General features: G+C 35.8%; 1 long non-coding RNA gene and 1 pseudogene across 1 annotated transcript; both read left to right on the top strand.

Moving 5' to 3' along the window:
* The first annotated feature begins 308 nt into the window (after positions 1–308).
* LOC127116440 (uncharacterized) lies at positions 309–408 on the top strand (annotated as a pseudogene).
* A 9,193-nt stretch (positions 409–9,601) lies between these two features.
* On the top strand, positions 9,602–11,334 carry LOC127129022 (uncharacterized). The gene is made up of 2 exons (XR_007806118.1): positions 9,602–10,553; positions 10,934–11,334. It is a non-coding gene; the product is annotated as an uncharacterized LOC127129022 (long non-coding RNA).
* The last annotated feature ends 647 nt before the right edge of the window (positions 11,335–11,981 follow it).

Genomic DNA, 11,981 nt, shown 5'->3' with positions numbered 1-11,981 from the left:
GAGTTATAGCAACCACGGCGGTTGGAGGTGATACGTTTAAACTTTCAATCTTCTGGACCAAAGCATCCACTTTTGCATTAACGTGATCAAGGTTACTTATCTCGTACATGCTAGTTTTCGGTTGAGGTTTTTCCACTGTTGTTCGTTCGGTTCCCCACTGATAGTGGTTTTGGGCCATGCTCTCGATAAGCTGGTAAGCATCAGCATAAGGTTTGTTCATTAGTGCACCACCTGCAGCGGCGTCTATTGTTAACCTTGTATTGTATAAGAGACCATTATAAAATGTGTGAATTACTAACCAGTCTTCCAAACCATGGTGTGGGCAAAGTCTCATCATGTCTTTGTATCTTTCCCATGCTTCGAAAAGAGACTCGTTGTCTTTCTGTTTAAATCCGTTTATCTGGGCTCTTAACATAGCTGTTTTGCTTGGTGGAAAATATCGGGCAAGAAAAACTTTCTTCAACTCGTTCCAGGTGGTGACTGAGTTGGAAGGGAGAGATTGAAGCCATCTTCTAGCGCTATCTCTTAATGAGAAAGGAAAAAGACGAAGTCGAATTGCCTCTGAAGTGACACCATTAGCTTTAACAGTATCAGCGTATTGGACAAATACGGATAAATGAAGGTTTGGATCTTCGGTAAGATTTCCAGAGAATTGGTTCTGTTGCACAGCCTGCAACAGTGAAGGTTTAAGTTCAAAGTTGTTTGCTTCGATTGCGGGCGGAGCAATACTTGAATGCGGTTCATCTTGCGATGGAGCGGCGTAATCTCTAAGAGCACGAGCTGGTTCTGCCATCTCGGTTAAAGAAGGAAAAATGTTTTTGATATCAGGAAGGTTTATAGGAGGGAGATTGTTTTCAGCACGATATTCCCGAATTCGTCGTAAGACTCGGAGATATAGTTCGATATCGTTGATTCGTAAATAGAGCGGTTCGCCTTGAGAGCGAGTGCGTGGCATACAAATCAACGAAAGAAAGAATAGAAGGAAAAAGAAACCTTAGTCTCTACAGCGTAACGGAAGAGTTACGATATCGATTGAATAAAAGTCCCCGGCAACGGCGCCAAAAACTTGATCGCTCGACTGTGTGAGTCGAGAATGGGATACAAACTGCAAGTGCACAGTTCTATCGCGTAGTTTTAAAAGATATCGATCCCACAGGGACTTATGAATCGATATACCGTTATCTAAAGTTACTACGTAAATCTAAGGTGAAAATGTTTGATTGTTTGGGGAAAAACTAAGAGCTAAACTAATATCTAGATTAAATATTAATAAAACGGATATCGGTATGTAGTTCATCAAAACTAGGGAATCAAGTCTTTGTCGGTATCTAGGTTTTTAAAATAAATCGTTTCAGTTAACTTTATTGGTTAAAGGTTTTATCTCAAACTCTCGCTCTGTTGAATAAACCATGATTTTATATTAATGTTGCTGTCACTTATAATTAAGTCAAAAACCATATTTTGAAAGCAATAAAGTTGCAGAAACTCCTTTTAAGAAAATACTGACCGTTTTAAACACCCTTATCTCAAACTCTCGCTCTGTTGACTTAGGTTATATGATTAAATCCAAATGCTTAACTCTCGTCCTCACATTCAATCTTTAAAAATACTTTTTTGGAAAAGGTCAGAATTTAATTAACTCTAAAACTTGCTCTCGCCCTGATCTAGAATTAATGCCTAACTCACACTGTCCAGTCAAAACCTCAAACTCTCGCTCTGTTGGTTTTAACTTCTTTATGTCCTTTACTTTTTGTAAAAAATCTTGTTATTAAACCTGTAAGTTGAGACCGTAAAAAGATTGATTCTAATTTTAAGTTTAGATGGACCGACTCAGTCTCGACCCCTTATTCTGCTTACTTTACATACCGATACCTAGGCAAATTAGCCAGACATGCTAAATAAATAAGAATTTATATCATGCATAAACAGACTCATTCCAGGCAGGCAATATGAATAAACAATAGAATAAAACATAAAAAAATTAAATAACAATTAAAGAACCTGAATGCGTAATACAATGGTCTTGAACACTCCACCACAAGTCGGTAGGATTTGTTCTTCGATTCTTCAATTAAGCAGTAAATTAAGTCAAGGAAATAAAACTCGAATATAACGTAAGGTTAAATCCGGTATAAAGTTGCACAATAGTTTCCGGTGTAGAAACTATTATGCGAAAAATATCTAAAAGCTAAAACAGGAAAGGTAAATTTGCAAGGGGAAAAAGAAAGTAAAGCTTGCAAAAGAAATAAATAAAATGAACAATGCTGGAAAGGAAGAAAAATAAGCAAAGGCGTGAAAAGTAAATTTGGCAGAGCTTCCGCAAAACTGAGCGTGCAAAAACTGTCCGTTTGGAAGTTCCCAATTAGCTGCTATTTATACAGCTGCTGGTGTAACTACTTTTCAAGGGTTTCCGTGTGCGTGGTCTCGTTCCGAGGGTTAAGCGTGCGTGGAAGTAGGCTTCAACGTGGTCAGTTGAGTTCCTTGCGCCAAAAATATAGAGGACTGGTGTGACGTTCGTCACACCATGTGTGACGTCCGTCACAAGGCTACTTCGCGTGACGCTCGTCACAACCCTTGTGACGCCCGTCACAGGGGCAACGTGCGCTTTCTTTTGGGCTGGGCTTGGTCTTGGTTATTTGTTTCCTTTTCATTGCTTTTTACACCCCCTTTTCTTCCCTTTTTCACTTTTGCTTCAAAATGGGTACCTGATGTGAATAGAAAAGAAATACTGCATAATATCTGATAAAATGGGATAAATTAAAGTAAATGATAATATAATCTAATTAAATTAAGTCTTAAAATGTGATATAATTTCGTGTTATCATATAACAAATATGAAAAGTAGGCAAAACATACTAGGCAAATGTCCCCAGCAGAGTCGCCACTTTTCTGTAGCGGGGTATTCGTTACCATTAGGGATATTGACTAAATCCAAGGTAAACCATACAAGTCGAGTCGCCACTGCACTTCTATTTATCCAAAGGAATGGTTAGAAAGCGAACAAAAACCTAAAAGTTTTATCGAATCAAAAACTAGTAAAAATGTCAGAGATCGGGGTAAGGGGGTTGGTTATGCAATGGGAAGGTTTTAAGCACCCCAAACATCCTAGGTACTCCTAGGGAACCCTTTTCACATTTGTTGTAAGGTTGGTATTTTGTGAAAATATGTTTGTGCAAACATGATTGAAGAGATGAGAAGAGAATATACAAATTATTTACATTTTGTGTTTGGATGGATGAACCCATTGCCTACGTACCATCTTAAAAAAGATTAGGATCAAAACCTCGTAGTTCGGGGTAAAAATCTTAAAATGAGTTGGTGAATTGATTGGTCCAAAAGCCTTAAGGTCTTTTGTTATCCAAGGGAGAAAACTCAACCTAAAACTATAAATCCATCATGTGAGGATAGCCTCAACATGCTAATGAGGGGTTAACCCCATAATAAGCATGGAAGACTCATTGTCCATCACTAAGGATATATGTGAGTATTACATCTACCTCAAGGATAACTCAAACCTAATAGCTAAAGGTTATGGAAAAGTTTTTGAATAAGAGAGTAGCCATTGAAACCACAAAAAGGTATTTGAATGAGTGATATTGACCAATGAGAAGTATTTACAAAATATGGTCAAAGTTTATTTAAGGGTCAATTCAAAGTAAGTGTTATGAAAAGAAAGTTTGAAAATCAAAAGCATAAGGCTTAGGTTTCTAATGTTTGAAAGAGATGTTAAATGTTTGCACAAGAGTTTTGGCTTGGGTTAGAGTGGAGGGAAGAAGAAGAAGAGCTAAAGGCTTAATCATACAAGAGATAAGGGATAGGAAACAAGACCACAAATGGAGTTCCTCTCTTGAGATCATATTGATGATCCAAGTAGCTCCCAATCCTTTGGAATAAGCAAAATAATAGTAAGCTCAAGCAATCAAAACAGTCAAACAAGCTTCTTAGAAGATCCCCAATGTATCTTGTATCTTTCACTTTGGATGAACATGGCAATGGTTCTTCAATTTGGCTCACATAGGATCCCTAGAACAAGAGCACACACATCAAAGAGTTTTATGAAGCAAATCAAGAATGGACAATAGTGAGTTTAGAGATTTGGTCCTTCTAATCCATCTTCAACATTTAAAGTCCTTTTACTCCAATTTGCATAGGGAAAGTCCTAGAAGCTAAGTCCATTTGTCCAATTCTTTGCATTTGGTCCACAACAATCAAAACAAAACACAAGCACAATGATATATACACAATTATGTGCTCAAATGAGCAAAAGGCAAATTGCATTAACATAAACATGTGCTCAAGTGAGCAAAGGGGAAAAAGCAAATGAATAATATGTACAAGAATAGTAAATTGCATAAATGTAAAGAGCAAGAATTAAATGTTAATAGTCAATGGTTAATGTTAGTAGTTAGTGTGCCATAAGGTAAATTTAGCGCTATGTTAAGCAATCGTAATTGGACTTATGTAGAAGTCACAACTATCTGAGGTCGGTCAATAATAATGTAGGCAACAACACAAGTTAGAGGTCTTGATAAGTGAATCAAACTCCAACAACTTGCCATGCCAAAAAGAAGAAGAGAAATGATCTTGTATTGATTTAGGTCCTTTGCATGATTTAGAAAGCAATCTATCCTTAATGCAAAGCCATTCACTTGATCTATGATCAAGATGAATTAGATTTGAATCAAGGAAGATTAAACCTCCCTAATCAATGCTAACCAGCAATCTTTAACTCATTGATCAAAAAAGAAAAAGAAGAAGAAGAAGAAGAAGAAGAAGAAGAAAAAGATGAAGTATTAAAGTGCATTAAATGAAATGGAATGTATTAATCAACAAATGTTGACCAAAGATAGGGGAGATCAAGGTCAAACCATAGAAAAAAGAAGCAAAATGAATATTAGAAGTCAAGAAATAAACAAAAATATTTTTGGCATTTTTTAATATTTAAAATAAAACTTGAATTAAAATAATAAAGAATGGTCAAACGTCAAACTCACTTCAAATCAACTTTGAAAAGTCTAAGTGAATTATCCCAAGTTCAACAAGGTCAAAGAAAGTTTGACAAATATTTTCAGCATTTTTATAAGTCAGAAACTATTTTTAATCAATTAAAAATGCATAAAAATAACCTAATTGAACTAAAATCTCAAATAAATCTCAAATCAATTAATAAATTGATGAGAATATTTTTCATAGATCCATCATCATTCAAAGAGGTTGATAAAATATTTTTGTATTTTTTGAATATCAAAAACTATTTAAAATGAATTAAAAATAACCAGAAAAGAGAAAATTACTAAAAAATAGCTAATCATAAAATAAAAAATATTAAAAATCATTTTTAGAAACTAGAAATTAAAAGAGAAATAATGCAATTGGTCCCATAATTTTTGGACCAATAATAAAAGAGATATGAATTTTAGAAAATGAAATGGAATTAAAAAATAAAATAGAAATTAAAATCAGAATTAAAATAAATGGAAAAGCGTGAGCCCTTGGATCTGAGCTCATTAATTGAGCTGGCAGATCCAAGCATCCACAAGCGCGCGTCCAACGTGTTCCAAAGTCAATGCAACCACACACTGTATTAAAATAAGTCATAAGTTTGGACTGCTGAGATTACATCTGGAAATAAACATGGACGACCACAATTGGATCTGGAGACCAGACGGTGGCCAGCGCCACCGTCTTCTCCGGCTAGCTCTGATGAAGATAAAAAATTGCACGTAAATTTTTTTTAACTAAAATGCACGATCCAGGTACCATTCGAAAGGTGGAGTGATGTACATCACTCATATGCCACTCAATTCCATTCTAGATCCCTATTAAGAGAGAAATCAGAGATGGAACTTTGGTGGTGTTCAACTGAACTTGATTGATTTCAAAAATTAAGAACATAACAATGATGCCTCTGTGCAGAGGACTTCAGATCACACAAAATCAAGGAAAATGGAGCAATGTATAGGCTGTTTCGAAGCAAAATGCAGTTGAGCAAAACCTTTGAATTGTGAAGAATTGAGTCACTCTCTTTGATTCCTTTTGCAAACAGAAGCTTCTATGGATCAAATGAAGAAGGTCTAGGAACTTTGGATCTGAAATTTCAATCGAGGAGATCAAAATTCAGATCTGAAATTTTTAGAGAAAAATGAGATTTGTTCCTTTGGTAGGGGTGTGGATTCAATTCAGCAGATGTTTAGGCGCCTTTAGGTTGAAGAATGAGAGCTCACATGCCATGTATTTATAGCCAAAGCCATCTGAAAGTGCATGAACAAAGTGTGCATGGGAGAAGAGGGCCTCCATGCATGGGCCTGTACAGGCGCATGGAGGGCCCAATTCTGATTGGAATTGATTGCTATACATCACCAAATGAGAAATGGACATGCAGATTGGATGTTAACAGCTCATGCAATGTGTTTGAAATGAATTTCACAAAATGCACCATAATGTTCTCCTCTTCAAAAATGATATTTCCAAAATTGAAACATAGGCTTATGGGTAATGGTTAGAAAACTTGTTGCATAAGGAACAAATCTCATGTTGATCAAAACTTCAGTTGAGCCTTGGAAATTGATGAAATTTGAGCTTGAAGTGTAGGGTGCAAAACATATACATGTGAAATTTCCAAATTTGGCCAATGTTCAAACCCCTCTGTCTCAATGATGAAAGCATCAAATGATAAAATCTTCAACAGGAAAGTTTTAGATCTTTTCAAGAAAATCAATTTAGGCTCAAATTTTGCATCATTTAGATTTTTGATGAAGAAGTTATGGGAACTTGAAGTTGGACTTTTTCACATTTCAATGCATTTGGTCCAAAGTGACCTATAATGTTTTGCATTATCACATGTATTTCTTTTGCGATTTTGCAATTTTTCTCAACATAACATTTGAAGTAGACACAATAATCCTTCTAATTCATTAAGTCTCACCTTAAAATTATGAAAATGAATGAGTTATGTTCTTGGGAAGTTTACCTAAAATTAGGGTTTCAGTCAAAATGACCTATAATGTCTTGGAAAGGATGATGACCTTCCAAGATTCAAATCAATTTTTTATGAAAATGAAAGTTGTTGATATTGTTCTTAAGAACAATGTTTATCTTGGGATCATCTCCATTTGACCAACACATAAAACGTTAGGTCTCAGTATATTTCAAAATAGTCAGATGAATTGACTGATCAAATTCTCAAGTCCACACCTCATATCTTGATGAATGGATGATTGAGGACACTCAAATAAGTTCAAACCTGCATGAAATGATGAATTAAAGAACTTCCCTTGATTGTATTTGACCATGGGCTGAGGTTGCTTCATGAGCAAGGCATAGTTGATGAACAGATGAGTTAGGGATTCCTTGGAAACACCTCAAACCCCTTGACTTGCTTTGATCAAAATGATGAGTTAAGATACCTGGGAGGCATATTTGATGGATGAGAGCTTTGAGAACCATTACCATGCTTGGTTTCATCTTCTCTTGACCATATCAATGCACATAGGATCTCCTAGAAGCTTTGGACCTTGTGACTGCTCAAGCTACAAACAAAAGATGTTAGTGACATATTTTTGTGCTTTTGGTTAGTAAATAAAATGAGAAAAGAAATAATATACAATTCAAGCATGCTTGGTGATCTCAAACCACTCACAAGAGAGATCCCACCCAAAGGTAAGGAGCCAAGATGCTTATGATCCTTGAGGCTATGCAAATGAAATGTTATGATGCCATGAGGGATCTTAGGGTCAAAATTAGGGTCTTACAAATGCCCCTATTTAAGGTCATTCTAACCGGAGAAGTGAAGGTTAAGATTTTCGTCTCGACGAGGTAGAATGGGCTTAAATAATAACAAAGAGACGAATTTTGGTCCCTAAGAGACCTCATGATGCAAATGTATGTATCCAAAAAGGTAATACTCTGTTGGGATATGTGTCCACAAAGAAGAAAAGAAATCCGGGGAAACTGACAATCCATATGAGTAATTCACTCCATGGGACAGAGACTCTGGACTCTTATGGGGATAAGAAAAGAGATAGATTGTACGAGCATGTCACAACTTAGAACTTGCTGAGACACGAGAGAAATTCCATAAATCAATGGAAGGACCCGAGCTGACTCAAAAATGCATGTATTGGGGAATATGCCAATACAGCGAAATTATCCGTAAAGGATACCTCAGATAAAAATCTGGACTCAGGCTGGGAGAATCCACCAAGGGACTTCGCTGGGGAAAAACCACAAAGGGCCCTGATGGGGCAATGTCCAAAGAGAAACTCAGCTGAGGAAACAACAAAATGAGGTATTACCGGCTACTGGGTAATAAGCTCAAAGAGACATGTGATCCGAACACCGGTATGAGGGTGGAAGAACAACATGCTCGGGGAGAATGAATATCTAAGACCGGTATAAGGGTGAGAGATATCAAACATCCAAAACCATCTGAGGAAAACCTAAAATGGTATATTTCAACTCAGGAAAATCTGACTCCGCAGGGGATGAAAAAGTCATAATAGGGAGCAGAGAGGAAGGAACACCAGGGATACCGGTTACTGGGCATATAATAGGTGACCAACCAAGGCGTGAATTGGGGAATTTTTCGAAAACACTCATCATCCAAAAGAGGGCTGAAAAGCAGACTCGATTAGAGGATGGACATTCGATTCCACAAAAAGGAATGCAAATCTTACTCGACTGGGGAAGAACAAAAGACTTCGACTAAAGAGCGTATGAGATATATTATCTATTACCGTCAGAACGTAGATAACACACTCGCATGGAAGATTATCCACAACCGGTTACTGGGTTAATAAAGGATAAATCGACCGAGAGAAAAAGGGCATCGGGATACCGAATACTAGGTATAAAATGATGATCAAATCAAAGGGAGACACGATCATTGCCGACGAAAAGAAAATGAAAGATGATCCGCTGGGGATACATTGACAAAGGCAATGATCCGGGAGATATATCGCCGGTTACCGGGAGACATACTCAAAAAGGGTGAAGGACTATCAATACCGAATATTGGATAAAGATAACCATCAAAGAGGGGATTATGTCGTACCCCAATTTTGTCCGGGCTTATTATTTTCTTTTCAAAATTAATTTCAGTTTCATTTTTGCATCATACACATAACATGACACACATTTGCATCATGAATAAATGCCGGAAATATCAACCAGAGGGAATTTATTTGAGAATAAAAAAATCAGTTGAATTGTCAAGATTTGAAGAAAAGACTGTGATTGATTGAATTTTTCTGAATAATTTGTACTCATTTTTTTAATTGGTAATTTTCTGTTTTAGATATTTAAATTAAAATAATTAGTTAGTGTTTTAAAAAAAAAAATATTAGAATTAGTTAGTTTTTAATATTAATTAGTTTTTTTTATATTAGTTAGATTTTTTTTAAAAATAATAGTTAATTTTAGTTTAAATATTAATTAGTTTTAAATTTTAGATAGGTAATTAAATATTAGTTGGTTTTCTTTTTTTTTATTATTATTTAGTTTAGATTAGATATTAATTAGTTTGTATAATTTATAACAATAATTGTATATAATATTGCATTGGATTCCAATACAGAAAAAAAACAAAATTCAAAATGTTCCAACGTCTCTTTCTAATCCCACTACTCCACTGTCTGCTCCACTCCTAACCAACTTCCCCATTCACCACTACTAACCAACTCTCTCACTCTCAGAAAAGGACAAAACAATAACCTCTCTAAATCTCTCTCACTCACTATTTACTAAACGAAAAAAATTCCCTCTTCGGGCTCTCAAAAAAAATTCCTTTACACATTTCTCTCTGAAAAACTCTCAAAAACCCTCTCCCAAAATCCTCTCAACTCTCACTCACAAACCCTCAGAAAAATCCTCCGCCTCCGCCCAACATTCATCATCGTCTCCTCCGCCCTCCTTCGTCAACCATCTCCAACCACAAACCTTCGCCGTCGCCGCCTTCATCATCACCTTCACAACTCAGCCTCCGTCAAACCCTCGACCATCAAACCCTCCCAATCGCAACCTCCGCCGTCACAACCGCACACCGCCGAAACCCCTACCGCCGACGCCACCGAAAACCCTCATCGCTGCACCATCCGACGAACCTCCGCTCAACATCCACCTTCATCACCCTCCGTCTCCTTCGTCCTCCTCCATTAACCTTCGCTAACAAAATCCCAACCTCGCCATCTTCTTCGCACACGACCCCCACCGTCATTCTCACCGTCAAAATCCATCCACCAACCCTTAACTCCTAAGCCGACACAATCCATCAACAGCGACTATCTTTCTTAAAGAATCCTAAACCTTGTCTTGAATGTCTTCTACTGAAGATTTGGTTTTTTTTGTTAAATGTTTGAAGCTTGCAGGAAAGTTTTGAAGCTTTGGAACCATAGTGAGTTCAAGAATCAAGTAGGAACAAAGGAAAACAATATCAAGTTTTTTCGGTTTTTCTTCAGGTGCAGACGGATCCCACAGGTCACGAACACCACTAGCCAGCACGCCAATAACTGTTGCTGAGTGATAAGGCGCTGAAGCGGAAACCTTAAGTCGATTCGGTTGGTAACACTATCTCTAGACTTGCTTACTGTGATGAGTGCATTGTTATGGTTTGTTCTTAATTTAAATAAGTTGCGTTTTCTTTTGTTGAATTCCTGCTTATGTATTATTGAAACACTGCTGTTGTAAACTGGTATTTGGATTTGGTATATGCATTACATTGTAGAAGTATTTTTGTTTAAAAATTCTGTTGCACAAAGTTGAATGTGTATGTTAATTTTGTGTGTTGGTTACGGTAACGGTTGTATCACAATTGGCCTTGATATCGTACTGCTTATGATAGTTACCATTCAGATTTTGATTTCGAAATGTTTGCGTTGGTATGTTGATTTATTTGTACAATGCACCGCCTAATGCTGTATGTTGAAAACCGCTGCAGAACATCATCCATAGCTTTCACAATCACGATTTCGGTCACAATTCGGCTTTGATTGCATCTGTGAATTTTCAAAATCTCTGCTTCATTTTTATTCAAAATATTGGTGATTTTAAAGTTTATATATTCCATGATCTTGATTAAGGAATTATAGGTTGTTTATGTTTTGATTCCTGGAACACGGTCTTGTTGTTGCGTGAATTCTAGAGGCATGAATATGTGAATCATGAGCCAAGTGTGGGGATTGTGTGTAACCTGTTTGTTGTTGCCTTTTTGCCTTTCATAGAAATATTTGGAAATGCTTAGAATTTGTTTGGAACGGTTGAAATGTATGTAATGTCTCTTGCTGTAATTTTTACAGTAAGTTGATTTTAGTGGCAATTTAGTATAACCATGCATAAATACATTAAACTGTAATTTTCTCTTTGAACTTAATTAATCGATTAAAATCTTTAATTAGTTTAATTTTTATTAATCAACTTTAATTAACTTAATTATTTAGTTTAATTAGATAATTTTGATAATTATTTTTAATTAATTTAATTAATCAATTTAATAAATTTTAATAAATTAATTTTGTTTTAAAAAAATGGATTAATTTCTTCCAATCACAAACTTCACATTATTTCAAATTAAATTACTTTACAAATCACCATTTCACAATCATTTTTAATTCAATTTTATTTCAATTCATTATCCATCCAAACCAATTTCAAAAATGCACAAACAACAATTCTCGATTTAAACATCGAGCCCATTTTTAAAAAAACACCCTTGTAAGTCGATTGCTCTTTGCATCGCCATCAACCTCACATAGCTTACTCTTGGGCTTCCTTACAATGAAACCTACTTGGTTATTGATTAATCGAGTAGATGAAATAATACACAAAACACAATTCATTTCATTCATAAACATGAATTCAAACCATTTTTCCAAACCAATACAACTTCTAAAGAATTTTTAAACATAAATCTGGGATGAAAAAGAGATAGGAGGTGTACACCTTACTATTTCTCAATTACTCGAATAATTGGCGTACGCCATATTGCG

The sequence above is a fragment of the Lathyrus oleraceus genome, chromosome 1, assembly GCF_024323335.1.
Source record: "Lathyrus oleraceus cultivar Zhongwan6 chromosome 1, CAAS_Psat_ZW6_1.0, whole genome shotgun sequence".
NCBI lineage: Eukaryota > Viridiplantae > Streptophyta > Magnoliopsida > Fabales > Fabaceae > Lathyrus > Lathyrus oleraceus.
This window is presented reverse-complemented; position numbering and strand designations above follow the sequence as displayed.